Source organism: Macrobrachium nipponense, chromosome 23 (assembly GCF_015104395.2).
Source record: "Macrobrachium nipponense isolate FS-2020 chromosome 23, ASM1510439v2, whole genome shotgun sequence".
NCBI lineage: Eukaryota > Metazoa > Arthropoda > Malacostraca > Decapoda > Palaemonidae > Macrobrachium > Macrobrachium nipponense.
In genome coordinates this window covers 71,533,824-71,550,432 of record NC_061090.1, presented here as the reverse complement: position 1 = coordinate 71,550,432, position 16,609 = coordinate 71,533,824, and the positions used below count along the sequence as shown (strand labels likewise).

Here is a 16,609-nt window from a genome sequence, read left to right as displayed (position 1 = left end):
AGGCACAGCCCTAAATTTGGTAGGCATAACCTGGGCTAAAAAAAAAAAAAAAAAAAAAAAAACAGCCGAACTCTAACTGACGATCTCACTCTTTCGCTTCTCGGTTCAATATACAGGTAGTACGTACCGCTATGTAACTTTTATTATGCTGGCTATAACATTTTCATATACGATTAAGTAAGTTATCATGGTAGGCTAAGTTACAGTATTTGCCTTAACACTACCAAATATCGGCACATGCGACAATCACCAGTATTAACCATCGTAATAAGACGAACATCTAACAACCAACAACACTAGAATGATAAATCATCGCTATTAGTATTAGCAATATCCATGGATAATACTACCAACTACCACCCCTTAAGCAAAGCCATCGTCACTGCTTTAAACAGAACAAGCAGTTATAGCGATGACTTGTAAACAAGCAAGGAAGAGAACGTGGTGACGTCATTGCTATTTTTTTTTCTCAAACTTGTGAAAATTACACCCCATCTTTCATTATAGTCCACTGCCAGTCAACACAGAGAGCACAGAACATTCAATATCATTCCATATGATGAACATGAACTGGTATTTTATTTTACTGCTGTTTCTATTCTATGACTGTAACCCAGTGCTTTATTAAATTAAAACTGATACTACACGAGTAAATATGGGCAGAAATCTTTATACTATCTGTAACATGTTAAAGGTGACTACGACGAAAATTTTTTTTATTCATCTCCGAGGGCTTAAAGCTTAAAAGCCATTACTGAAATCTTTGTAAGTAATCAATGTTGTCCGAGTCTGTGGTATCTAATTCCTATGTTCTTGACACGTAGGTACCTTAAAAATAGTTTAGTCACCCCAAATAAAACGGAGCGCGTTTTCTCTGGTGCATCCATTTTCTATGGATTAGTGCAATCACGGTCTAATCTACGCAATAATAGAAAAAAAGACAGAGAACAGAAATCACAGAGTAAAGATAGGTTAATATTTCCTGATTTCACTAAGATAATAGATAATAACCTGCATCTATTCGATAGTATATTACAAGAATGCCGTGAAAAGAAAGATTGAAATAAAAGCACACCAAAAACGTAGGTCTGTCATCACATTTTCACTGCCACTGAAGGATATTTTAATCTTTTCTGTCATGCTTCTGAGTCACTGTTAAGACAACGTGCTTAACTGTTCCTATCCTTCAAAATATTTGAGTCCACATATGTAATTCAAGTCATTAAATGTTCAATTACGCATCCGCCAATGAGATATGATGCTGACAATGGTATATTAAAGGTAGAGTCTACGAATAGGCCAATATGATCTAGAATTTTTATGTATTTCAAGTGTTCATACGCTCAGGTGTCTATGAATTTTGTAAATATGTATATCCTCAAATATATATTGGTTAAGTGTAAATGACAAATACATACAAAAATAAGCCTTTATCATTACAGTATTGATTTGATTAAATTCAGTAACTCATTTATGAATGTTCCTCTTCACCTATCTCATACAATTTTCAGGTTAAAAGTATATCTCTTAGTTTAACCTAGGGTTGGTCCGAAGGACTAGATTTTATATTTACGTGGCTAGGAACTAACTGGTTACCTAGCAACGGTTCCTACAGTTAATTGTGTGGAATTCGAACCACATTTTATCGATAAATGAATTTCTAATCGCCAGAGATAAATTCCTCTGGTTCTGCACTGGCGGCAGCGGGGGAGCGAACTCGGAGTACCAGATTGATAGGCGAGTACGCAACCCACCTGTCCAATGTGAAACAGCAATATTGAGGTGCTAAAGACTCCAATCCACCCTCCTTTTCTTCTGTTTAAAATATTATGAATGTGCACCTGCAAATTTGAACACGTGTAATATATACATTCTAACTAAGACCTTATGACACCAATATCTGCATCAAAATCACCACTAGGTAGTTAAAGCCTTCTTCTGATTTTGTGTTATAATTATAGGTGATTTTTATCATCTTAATCCCTCACTAATCAGCGGATATTTATGACTGTTGTCTGAATGCAATGCCCAAATGGGTATTTATTAAGTCTTCTCATCTAAAGTTATTAAGAAATGAACTGAAATATCCTGAGATGTTGCAAAATATGTAACGTTTCTGTAATTATAAGTTATCATTTGGAATTGCCCAGTAGATAGTAGAATATGGAATTGAGGTCAAAGGCCAATCTCTGGGACCTATGAGGTCATTCAGCGCTGAGAAGGAAATTAACAGTAAAAAGATTTGCAAGGGAAAACAGGAGGAAAACCTCAAAGCAGTTGCACTATGAATCAATTGTTAGGAGAGGGTTGAAAGTAAGATGGAAGAAAGAGAATATAAAAGGAGGTACAGTAAAAGGAATGAAAGGGACTGCAGCTAGGGGCCGAAGGGACGCTGCAAAGAACGTTAATTAATGCTTACTGCGCACCGCAGGAGGTACACTGACGGCACTATCCACCTATGGGAGTCAGCAGTTCGTAGAGTAAAAAAAAAGATTTTATTCAAGTGAAACTAATATAGCAACAATCTGTAGATGCTGTGAAATAACCCCTGAATATGTAGAATTTTCACATTTAGTAAATCAGCTAAAAAGATTTTTAACCTTACAAGAGAAACCAAAGGGAACCCATGGTACTTTTGAAGTACAATAATATAGTAGTAGTGAGAATGAACCAGGTTATCTTCAAGTCTATCATAATATCAAATACAGACTACATCAAACTAGACTCGCATTATAAATCCTTTACAATTAATGAACACAAACAAAAGTAATCTTAATATATTCCAAGTGGCCATCAGAGGTAATGAAAATTTTAAGCCACAACTTTTAGATGGATTGTACTATTGTCATCAAACATGGATATAATAAACGCAACCACCTGACTGAAATCGGTGCGGAGGTCGTTCATACTGTATGAATAGTGTGTGTGTGTGCGTCGATAACGACAATCGTTCAGTGTATGGGGTCCCTTTTCTACCCCGTAATTGAATTATTAAAACGAGAAGTGTCCATGATAGATTTTTTTTTTATAGAGAATAGGATACAACCACTGTGGCAATGCTGTTTCGTCATGATAAACAGGTATTGCTGATGTTAAAATTCACGAGGAAAGAATAATATATGTATAAAAGCATGCTTTCGTCAACATATAGTGCAGAGTATTAAATTTCTTACCTCACTATTATATGGGGAAAAAAATACTAGTGGTGAATAATGAACTATAAGGAACTACACTCGACAGAAATTCTAACTACCTTATATGTGCATATACATACATTTCACAATTCCCACGTAAGTCCGATTTGTATCTGAAGTAAATTTTAGCTACCGTAAATTAGAAAAAAAAACCCCATCACGAATAATTGGCCATCTTACAACACCATCACAGACAAAAACGAAAGCAGAAGTTCGAGTGACGGGGAGAAAGTGGTATGTACTGTGACTTTTCCTTTCAAAAATTCTTTCACTCAATTTCTCCAGTCATGCCATCTTCGAAATTAACATTTCTTTTGTATTAGTTGTCACGGTACTAAGATTAAGATTGGGTTTGCATGCCATTCAAAAGTGACTCCATTTTTGGAATAAACTCATGAATATGTAATCAGTGTCACTGGTGATGTTTACATATATATAAAGAGGGTAGAATCGAGCTCAGAAGCACAGTGCACCAGTTTCCCCTGAGGAAAGTACACCATGAAGATTGCCGCAGTGGTAAGTATAATATTCTTTTCTACCACTTGTTTTGGGGCTCTTGGTACTACGCTTATCAGTGTCATCTGTAAGTGTTAGTTAGACTTGGATTACTGGCAACAGCATAAACATAAAAGTTTGGAATAATGTCTCGTAGGCGGTACATTTTATTTTGATGAAATTATAACATTTCACCCTGTCTTTGTCTCTCTCCCTCTCTTGCAGGACACATGGGCCGCTCAACGAGCAAGAGCCCGTGCTAGCACAAAGCCAGGTTAATTAATGACAAAGTTACTTTATGATTATAGACAGCTCACTCATATTTCACTCTCAGACATCAATGGTGATCAGTTTCTATACTCGTATGAATTGTCTGGGTCACGAATGTACAAATAAATCTTCACGTTTGCAATGAATGCTTACATACCCTAATCTGTAGGTCTGATTTCTTTCTATTTCATATGACTAAGAGACTCTTTAATTCATATATATCCTTACGTATGGATCCGGCTCGGTATGATGTTTCAGTTTGATCCTGTTTTAAAAATAGGACTTCAGAAACTTATTAGCTCATTTGCCTCTAAATACAGGTCGTGTTATAACTTTTATTTAGAAAACCCAGAAACACCCATTCAGCAGAACCTAGAGACTTTTGAAGAAACATTTCAACCTGGTATATTTATGCATAGTCCAGCAGAACCTAGAGACTGTACAAGACACATTGAAACCTGGACATCTTTATAAACTTTTCAGCAGAACCTAGAGAGAGTTTAACAGACATTTGAGTTTGCAAACCCTTGTACACAGTCCTGCAGAAACTCGAGGCTTTGTAAGAAACTTTTTGACCTGGATATCTTTAGAAATAGTTCTGCAGAGCCTAGACTTTCTAAGAGATAATTTAACCCTGGAGGGGTTTGTACACAGTTCTGCTGAACATGGAGGCTTTTTAAATAAAGTTTTTAACTTGAATATCTTTAAAAATAATTCTGCAGAGGTTAGATCCTTTTGAAGTCATTTTAACCTGGAAATCTTTGTATAAATTTCATTAAAACCTGAAGCTTTTTTTTTTAAATATACATTTTACTCTGGATAATTTTATAAACAGATCAGCAGAACCTGCGGATCTTTCATGAGATTTTTAACTGGCATTATGTCTACTTTAAAATACTCTTTAACCAGCGTCCGTCTACTGACAGATCATGATGGCCATCACTCTGGTCTGCTTCTTTGCAAACGCCGAGGCCAATCCTGGTCCCTGGGGTTACGGGGACCACCATGACCACAAAGGGCACCACTACCACGACCACAAGGGCTACCTCCATCACAAGCACGACCACCACCATCACCACTATCATCACCATAAATACGAAAAGCACGGCTACGGTCATCACAGTGAGTATTTCGATGGTTTATAATCTTTCCATTTAGCGTAGCGATTGTTCTAAGGTGGTGATTTAATTTTTTTTTTAATCAGCCATCTAGATTTTTGTTGTTTTCCAAAATGATGATAAATAATTCAATTAAGTTTTTTCCATTAACCATCTAGATTTTTGTTGTTTTCCAAAATTAGGGTAAATAGTGCAATTAAGTCTTTTTTCGATTAGCTATCTAGATTTTTATTTTTTCCTAATAAAGGATAATTAATTCAATTAAGTTTATTTCGATTAACCATCTAGATTTTGTTGTTTTCAAATAAGGAGATAATTAATTCAATTAATGTTTTATTGATCATCCATCTAGATTTCTGTGGTTTTCCAATATGGGGATGATCAGTTCAATAGATTGTTTTTCAATTAACCATCGAGATTTTTATTGATTTTAAATAATGTGACAATTATTTTAATAAATCTTTTTAAAACCAATCTTCTAGATTTTTGTTGTTTTCCAATAAGGCAGAAAAGCTTAATGAAACAAAATTGTGCCAAGTAAACAGTCGACCTAATATAGCTATTTTCCAGAAACCACTTTGATATTATTTGATCGTCTCTCAAAGCAGAAGTTTTAATGAAAATTCGAGAAACTTAATAATGAAATATTCTAGGAAGACGTTCTACTAACCTCCACTTAAGCATCTGGAATAAACTCATTTCGTCACATACGGATATATAAAGCAGCAATGTTGATGAAATAGAGTGATCTAACACAACCGGAAAAAAATATTAGCATTTCTAGTGGAAAACATGAATAAGCTACAGAACTTGGTCAATAATGAACATTGGTTCTGGTATTTTTCACGGAAATTATAAATGAGGCTTAAGACAATTCAATATCCACTATTTCTGAACAAGCCTTCAGATAATGGGTGATGTACCGGCTTAAGATTATCAAGTTTGCTGATCATAATTGCTTCTTATACCGACCTTACCAGTAAATTTACATACATTTCATTCATTAATGTAAATAAGTACTTACATCATTATAGTAACCAACTGAGAATATTTTTATTTACAGGAAAGTGAGGTAACATCCACCAAGTGATCTCCAGCTACTTCTCCATTTTTTTTCTAGTAAAGAATGAGATGTTTAACAATTTATTCCATAATGGAGAACGAGATTGGAGGCACACTGCAACTTTCAAGTTGACATTTATACCTCATTATGTTGTTCGTTTGCAAAGGTTGTTTGCGAAAGTTGTTATATTTTTCCAATAAAATGAAATGATACGTTTTGTCTCTTCTTCGCCCTAATGAAGTGGTTCTCAACCTGGGGGGCGCGCCAGCAGCCATTTCCAGGGGAGGCGTGACCCCTATGGAAAAATGATGTGAATTCGCTCATTATACTCACTATTTTCATAACCAGAGTGAGGAACTTATACTCAGAAGTTTATGAAGAAAATGCAGAAGCATCGCCTTATAACGTTAGTTTCCTATAGTCTACTACTCTAGTTAAGACTCACTGGGCTTACAATGTTTTATAATTATTGACCTCCCTCCCTATCCCTCGAGACCCCTCCTCCTCTTTCTCTTTTTATTTATTTTCATTTAAATCTGGGAGGGAATTTTACTTATAGATGCAAAGGGGGCGTGGTCATCAAAAGGTTAAGAACCACTACCCCGATATAAACAAACAATAGTACCGAAAGTTTTGGGGTAAAGGAAATATCTATTCTATTGCTGTTTCGAATATTAATTGTTTTCTTTCACACTCCCCAAAAAAAAAAAAATGAAATAAAGATTGTTAGATTAGCGTGAGGGATTGATTTACTGCTCCCACAGAAATATATAGTTTTTCCTTATTATAACCTGAGCATTACCACCATTCATTTATAAGAACCAGAAATTATTCAATATAGTGAAATTATATGTAACTGAAGTTTTATGCAATTATACATTACTAATTCAAAGTATTATAGCCGATATGATCATAATACTTAAACGTCAAAAGAGTATCTACACCAATCTTATAAGTATCAAATTGACAGCAGTACCTAATCGCAGATGGTAAGAAACTCGCCAGAAAAGAGAACATTTTTGAAACTTATCAACAAGTACCTAATATTATTATTAACAATAATTGAGCCTCAACAACATTCAAATTTCAACGTTGCAGGAGACTGATCTAATCAATTAGAAGTATAATTGCAACTTGCTAAACAAGAGTCTTTCAGTTTCACCATTATTGCACCAGATCATTGCAATCCAGTTGAATAGTGCAATTCAGAATAATTTTCAATATTACGTGGAATAACGGTGACGCATGTGATACATTTTTGTTTTTGTTTTTTATTGGGTAGTGCTACGTGCAATGTCCGTAAATTCGCATGCATCTGATATCCTAATTGTGTTTTAAAGGGTATTCAGTATGGACCCATGTAAATTAAATGTTACAAATATATGTAACCAAGAAGGATAATGACTGAAGCCTTGTAACCTCGTTTGTGCCCTGGAACACGGTGGTTAACCGACTATAACCAGTAAGAAGGTTTGGTTCGGTGCTTAGCATTTAAATTTTTTTTGTTTATTGCGTCACATATGGTTCAGTCATGTTCCTTATGTGGCCTTTAATGATTCTCATTTTTTTTTCTTTGTATTTTACCCTGGAGAGTTGGCAAATCAATATGACATGCTTGTAAAGATAACTGATCCTTTCCATATTGAATATATATATATATATATATATATATATATATAGTATGTATATATATATCATCAGCCGTTGCTAGTCCACTGCAGGATAAAGGCATCAGACATGTCCTTCCACTCCCGTCTGTTTAAGGTCTTTCTATGCCAGTCTATACCCGCAAATTTTCTTAACTCGTCAATCCATCGTCTTCCTCTTCCTTCCCCTGCTTCGTTTTGGAATCTTCTCTCTCTCTCTCATTCTCTCTCTCTTCTTCTCAATCTCATCTCTCTCTCTCTCGCTCTCTCTTCTCATTCTCTCTCTCTCTTCTCTCTATATATATATATATATATATATACATATATATATATATATATATATATATATATATATTATATGTATATGTATATATATATATATATATATATATATATATATATATAATATATACGTTATGTACTAATTATGAAATCATTAGGTAATAATGGTATTAAGTATTCACTTTTTGATAGAATGATTGAGATTTATTACTAAACTCTGCAGTCATTGTTTCGATACCAGTCTGCTCTTATTGATTTTTTTTAAAAATCAACACACATTTCTTCCTATCCGGAAAACTGACGAAGGAAGCCTTGATTTATTAATGGACGTATTTTCTGGCGATTCGATAAACTATAAGCGAATAACGAATTACGAAAGACGAATTGCAAATTACTACGATCTTGCCCGACGCCATTACTTCAGGAATTGAAAATAAGGTGTCATGTGTCACTGACCTTTCTGATATAAAAACAATTGCAATTTATGGTTGACCTCGTGTATCCACTCTTGCTTGTTTGTAGGTGGTATATAAGCTGGGACTTTGTGCGTTGCAGGAACAGTTTGCAATTCGCTTCGGTACTAATTTCACAATGAATTTTTCTAAATGGGTGAGACCGACAGTTATGGAGATTTGTTGATCAGCATAATTACCATATTTAAGATAAAATGAAGCGATTTATCACATGATCTAGTAGTCACTTTCATTATATATATATATATATATATTATATATATATATTTATGATATACTATATATATATAGATAGATATATATTATATGTATTAATCATGGAATACATGTCTAGTTACTTTTCTTGTTTTATATTATATTATATATATATATATATATATATATATATATATATATACATATATATATACATATATATATATATATATATATATATATAATATATATATATAGTTATATATATAGTATATATATATATATATCTTATATATATATATATATATATATATATATATATAACGTATATATCTGTATGTGCTAATTATGAAGTATTCACTTTTTGATAAAATGATTGAGATTGTTTACTTTATTTCAATTATTATTATTGTATTATTATTATTATTGTACTTAGGAAGCAGACCCTCTCTCAGGCATACTTTATTAAAGTAATGGCTACTTCAGCAGCGTTACACTTGTAGAGAATTCTTCTCTATTTTGCGAATAGCGGCTTTTTCCGTGCTACTTAAACAGGCTAGTAGCGCCTATAGAGTCATGGTAAAAATACAGGGTCAAAATAGGTGTATATATTTGAATTTTACAGATAAAACTATGATACCATAGTCATCAAAGTCATTAACGATTTTCTCTCTCTCTCTCTTTTCTTTCCGCTCTCCTCTCTCCTCTCTCAGTCTCTCTCTCTCTCTCTCTCTCTTTCTTAAAGCGAGCTTTCGTCTGGAGCTGCCAGACATCCTCGGGCTGGGAGCTGAGGGTGGACTGATCTTGGTGCGGTGTCCGTCCTCCTTATATCTGTGGCTGACAGCAGGGGGTCTGCCCCATGCTTGTCTCCTATTGGCTGGTGGCGGTGAGTCTTGTTTTCATTGGCTGCCTGAGCCAGGTCTCAGCCACTTCCTTCGGCAATGTAAAACCACAAGCAAGGAAACCCCCTCCGGCGATCATCAGCCAGTACCCGCCCCTACGGCGCCTTGGCTAAACGCCTCAACCAAATTTTGACCCTTACGTCCCGAGTCGGTTACAGCCTGCAGTCTTCGGCAGAGTTCTTAGAAGCCATCAAGGACGCCCCTGGTACCGGGATTATCGCCTCGCTGGATGTAGAGTCCCTATTTACGAACGTGCCTGTCGCTCTGATATCCATTGACCATAAGCTCAGGATATCAGAGCGACAAGAGGGGATTGGCAACTCTCAAGAAAACCAGAACAGCTATCACATAAATGACAGCTCAACGAGAAGAAGTTCCAGAAGACTGCTGGGCCTTCCGACCCAGGCTAACATCCCAAACATCTCTTGAGAATGGGCCACAGAAGGGCTGAAAGTACTCGAGTGTGGAGTAAAACTAATGTAAATACTTAGAAGTAAACAAGTTACAAAGTGATTTTGTGGGTTTCTTTTTCAATCTTCAGAAGAAAACTGAAAGAAGTTTTTGTTTGGTTCATTATTATTATTATTATTATTATTATTATTATTATTATTATTATTATTATTATTATTATTATTATTATTATTATTATTATTATTATTATTATTATTTAAAATGAGACGAAACTAGATTTTCATAAACATTCCTAAAAGAAATAGTTCATTGATGACTATCAATAACATAAAATAAAAAGCTATTTTTTTATATTATTTATGCGAAATTGACAGCATTCAAAAATATTAGATCTCTTTCTTACTCAGTAACCAAATTTTCTGTTTTCAGGAATAAGGAAATCAACGTGTGAGGATTCTCAACAATCTCATCGAGGTTTTACAGCAACTAAGTTCAAGAATGGTACGAATTGTGAACTATATATCTGTCTGTTCATTAACTGTTATTAATATCAGCCGAATGCCACTTTCGATACGCATATTTTTTTCACGAATAAAACTCTACCAAATCTTAAGTGTTGTTTTGTTTTTATTTTGGCTTATGCTTAAAATTGCCCATCATGGTTTTTCCAATTTGTGTTTATTGGTTTCTGTCGCTATTTTTTTGTTTTTCATTTGTTTTGTCCAGAAAGGATATGAATACAATATTACTTAACTTGTCTATAAGAGTAACTTTGGTATATAAGATTAAGGAAATACTAACAAAAATAAGAAACCTATTTTAAACTTGCAGTTGTTATACCTTTAGAGACACATACATATATCTAATTAGTAGTATTTACAATATTATTTAGGTATATGGTATATATTATGGACTGATACATACAATACATACATTACATACATACATAATATATGTATTTATAGTTATATATATGGATATATAAACATACACAGATATATATATATTATATATATATATAAATATAACATATATATATATATATATATATATATATATATATACTATATATCTATATATATATAGTATATATATATATAATTATATATATATAATATATGCATATATATATTATATATATATATATATATATATATATATATATATATATATATATATAATGGCTCGTGATTAGTCAATCAACTGAAGCCACAGGGAAACCTTGAAAATAAACGACAGTGTGCTAAGTAGTTTCGTGTAATTAACAATTTTCGGACAAAATGATTGTCTATGATGAATAAAATCACTATAAAGATTGACCATCTTCCGTTAAAAGGACATTTTCTGTCTATACGCTACTACAAAACTGTGCAACATGACAATGTTTTTGCCCAAACATCTGCTTGTATATCATTATTGATAGCCAGGGTACGTTAATCATTGAACATAGGAAGGAATCTAGATCCAAAGAGCAAATTTTGAATTAAAACAGCATGAAAAAAACTCCTTTTATCGATACTTCATACCTATGTTTAAATTTTTGGACCAATTATTTTTTTTTTTTTTTGCCAGGCCGAGGTTTAATTTCGGCAATCTCACCATCTCCCTTACCCATAAGAAATATAATTAGGTATAACAGGAATTTTACTTTTATATCGTCAAAAAGCGAGACGCTTTTAGCCATATTGTTAGTTACTTTCAGAAATTTCACATCAAACATGAATAAATGATATTATGAACCCGGTGTTGTCATTTGGAAACCCCTCTCTCTCTCTCTCTCTCTCTCTCTCTCTCTCTCTCTCTCTCTCTCTCTCTCTCTCTCCCTTCCCCTTACTTTTATATCGTCAAACTGCGAAAAGTATTAACCATATTGTTAATTACTTTCAGAAATTTCACATGAAATATAAATAAATGATATTATGAACCCACAGTTGCAATTTGGAAACCTCTCTCTCTCTCTCTCTCTCTCTCTCTCTCTTAATTTTATATCGTCAAACCGCGAAAAGTATTAGCCATATTGTTAATCACTTTCAGAAATTTCAAATAAAATATAAATAAATGATATTATGAACCCACTGTTGCAATTTGGAAACCCCTCTCTCTCTCTCTCTCTCTCTCTCTCTCTCTCTCTCTCTCTCTCTCGAAGCTCCCCACTTTCGTAACGTTCCTCGCAAATAGCGAGGAAAATTAACGGCCAAGTTCATTAACGCCTTCGCCGTCACTCTCTCATCTTGACCGACCGACCGACGAAAAGAAAGTCGTAATGAGGGTCACGTATGAAAAGTCTCGTCATCTTCAAAAGCCATCTTCACGAAAATTGTCATTTTCAATTCTCTCCTCCAATGACCCAAGATGCCTTTGATACCTATTGGGTATTGTCTTTTTTAATTATTTGACCTCTTCGTATTTCTCTTAATCACACACCGTGCGGCTTACTGACGCATATACCGAAATGCCGGCGTTCCATTACCAGCTCCACATATATAAAGTAAGGTTATATCTGCGCAAGCGCAGTGTGGAATTCGCAACGGCGAGGAAGATACGATGCAGTTGAACAGAGTGGTAAGATGACTGAGGTAATTCTATCTAAAAGAAACAAGGGGTTGTCGTAGCTAATTTGGCTGATCAAGAAGTTTCGGTGCTACATATGACAGTACAGAGAAAAAACAGCAGTGTCAGATATTTACTTGGAAAATTTTCTGGGTCAATACTAAATTTGAACATATTCGTTTCTACTATATATAAAGTATATATATATATAGTTATCTCAATACTATATCTATATCTAATATATATATATATATATAGATATATATAGACATTTTCTAAAGATAAGCAAAAATTTTAAGCAAAGTAACAAAATCAAACAGACCATATCTGTGGATTTACTTTCCCATTACATAGAATTTTATTGTACTGTTCTTAAAACATCTTTGTTAGATTAAAAGTCCTCCCCGCGACGTATTGCAGTAGAACCCGATTGCTGGCGTCTGTTGCAAGAAATAGCCCTCATCCGTCAACTTTCGTTCCAGGTTATTGGCTAACTGTACTCTCTCATCCGTCAACCTTCACTTCTAGATCATGATAACCATCATTCTCTCATCCGTCACCTTGCCTTCCAGATTATGCTAATCGTCACTCTCTGATAACAGCCACTTAGTCATCCGTCACCTTGCCTTCCAGATTATATGCTAATCGTTAACGTCACTATCATCCATCATCTTGCCTTCCAGATTATATGCTAATCGTTACGTCACTCTCATCCATCACCTTGCCTTACAGATTATATGCTAACCGTTACGTCACTCTCATCCATCATCTTGCCTTACAGATTATATGCTAACCGTTACGTCACTCATCCATCATCTTGCCTTACAGATTATATGCTACCGTTTACGTCACTCTCATCCATCATCTTGCCTTACAGATTATATGCTAACCGTTACGTCACTCTCATCCATCATCTTGCCTTACAGATTATATGCTAATCGTTACGTCACTCTCATCCATCATCTTGCCTTCCAGATTATATGCTAACCGTTACGTCACTCTCATCCATCATCTTGCCTTCCAGATTATATGCTAACCGTTACGTCACTCTCATCCGTCATATAACGTTACAGATTATACGCCAACCGTTACGTCACTCTCGTCCATCATCTTGCCTTACAGATTATATGCTAACCGTTACGTCACTCTCATCCCATCATCTTGCCTTACAGATTATATGCTAACCGTCACTCTCTCATCCATCACATATCTTTCCAGATAACGGTAACCATCGTCACGCTGACCCTCCTGGTGACGTCACTTCAAGCTAGCCCCTTCTGGGGATGGTTCAGTTGGCACAACAATGAGAAACATCACCACCACAATCACAAGCACGATGGATATCTTCATCACAAGCACGACCACCACCATCACCACTATCATCACCACGATGTCAAATACGGTTATCACCACCACGGGTATCATCACCACAGTTAGTATCAGATCTTTGGTCGTTTTTCGTCTTTCTTATTGTTATTCTACTTCTTCAACTTCTTCTTTTTGATATTTCATAATTTTCACATATTTCTGACTATATATATTCTGTATTTCACTATTTTTTCGAATTCAGCTCGTTAATGCTTTGAAAAGTCTGACAAATATTACAGATGTTTTCATTTTCCGTGTGTGTTGAACCTATAATGATTTGGATGTTATTTGTATTAATATATTTTATTAATTCTAAACAGATTTGCATAATCTGATTTCTGTACTTCTGAATATATTAATTTCTTACACTTATTATAAATTTTTATTATAATAATTCCCTTACTCCTTATGTTTTTTCTTTTTTTTTAATATTTGAGATCTTGTTTCGCTTCAAACGTTCTATAAAAAAAACCAGATTTTTTGATTGAGAATTATTATCCTGGTTAAAGAATTTTACACAGTAATATCAGAGGAGAAAATATGTGCATTTTTTCATTACTTTCCCAACTGCAACAGAGACTTTTTGGTAAAAAAAAAATCCTAGTAATATCAGAAGAAAAATACGTGCATTGTGTTACCGCTTTCTAATTTGCAACAGGGTTAGTATTATATGAGCATTTTACTATCACTTTCTAAATTACAAAAGAGTTAATATCATATAAGTATTTTATTATTACTTTCTAAATTGCAACACAGTTAACACCATATGTACATTTTATTATTACTTACTAAATTACAACTGAGTTAACACGATATGTGCATTTTATTATATCCCAAATAGATTGCAACAGAGTTAATATCATATGTGCATTTCATTATTACTTTCTAAATTGCAACATAGAGTTAATACCATATGTGCATTTTATCATTACTTTCTAAATTGCAACAGAGTTAACACCATATGTTCATATTATTATTACTTTCTAAATTACAACGGAGTTAATACCATATGTGCATTCTAAATAAATTGCAACAGAGTTAATATCACATTTACATCTCTCTACAGGAAAGTGAAGAGAAAGTAGCCAGCGAATATGGATTCCTGCGCTTTCCCTTGAGACAATCAAAACGCACCTCTTCCAGTCAAAGAGATAAAGTACAAATTGTTCCTTTGTTTTATGTTTCAATCTGTTGTTGTTGTAGTTATTGTTGTTGTTGTTGTTGTTACTGTTGCCTGTTGTTGCTATGTGTAATGAGAATAGACACCCATCTTCTAGACATGAATAAAAGTTAAAAGAGAAAGTGACGCTTTCAAATGCACCTAGACATGATTTTCCTTTCTGATTTCGTAGGTAATTATGAAAGTTCAAAGAGAAAGTTCGATCATAAATGAGACCGATTATGTTTTTTGGTTTCTTGTTTTGCTTCATGGTTAATGAATACTCATCAGTATTTGTTCACTGTGAGTTTTTCTCCTAATTTCAAAGAGGAAAAATGAATTTATGCTGGGTTCTAATTTTATTGAAATAATCATTGTATAAGTGAATATATAAATAGATAAATAAAATAAATGAATAAAGAACCTAGCCTTTAAACTATAAAATTAGTTTTTTTTTTAATTCCAGGCAAGGAATAGCCACTTTTCATACTAAGCCTATTAAAAAAAAACAATTTCAAGCCCTTTCTATTAATTCTATTTGTTACTGTCAACTTTGTTAAGTATACATATTTCGTGCAGTCCCTTTTCCATTCATATTCAGAAACGGTAGCAAGAAAGAGAATTACGATAACATTCTGATTATGTTACATAAGCTCATTCCAAGGTAATCGTTTCGAATAATAATAATAATAATAATAATAATAATAATAATAATAATAATAATAATAATAATAATAATAATAATAATAATAATAGAACACGATTAAAAGAGGCTCTACTCCGTTCCAATAATAATAATATTAATGGTTGCAGGTCCACAATAATATTGCATGTGAAAGTCTTTAATTGATAATAAAAGCTTTCGAACCTTATACTAGGTTCGAAAGCTTTTATTATCCATTAAAGACTTTATACTTCACATCCAATATTATTGTGGACCTGCACCCATTGCCATCATTTTCGACACTGAAAATTGTGCCCAATAATAATAATAATAATAATAATAATAATAATAATAATAATAATAAGGACTCACGCAGAAGAATGTGCTCCTAGAAACAGCGCACAAGTAAGAAGAGTGATGGACTCCTAAGGAGGCAGGATGCAACCCGGAAACCCACGCTATAAAGACCACCCAGTCGAATTGGAGGACTGTAATAGCGGCCCCCCCAGCCCCCCCCCCAGCCCCCCCCCCCATAAATATCCCTATATATATATATATATATATATATATATATATATATATATATATATATATATAATTATAATAATCTTGAAAATAGAAATACGAATGATATGGAATATGACAGCGGAAATTGTACCCATAATCATAGGGAAACTAAGCACGATCCCAAGATCCCTGAAAAGGAACCTAGAAAAACTGGATGTCGAAGTAGCTCCAGGACTCATGCAGAAGAGTGTGCTCCTAGAAACAGCGCACATAGTGAGAAAAGTGATGGACTCCTAAGGCGGCAGGATGCAA

General features: G+C 33.9%; 1 long non-coding RNA gene across 1 annotated transcript; it reads left to right on the top strand.

Annotated features, from left to right (window-relative positions):
• Positions 1-3,651: 3,651 nt before the first annotated feature.
• Positions 3,652-6,276, top strand: LOC135196967 (uncharacterized). Its single transcript, XR_010310516.1, has 3 exons — positions 3,652-3,710; positions 4,886-5,081; positions 6,141-6,276. It is a non-coding gene; the product is annotated as an uncharacterized LOC135196967 (long non-coding RNA).
• The last annotated feature ends 10,333 nt before the right edge of the window (positions 6,277-16,609 follow it).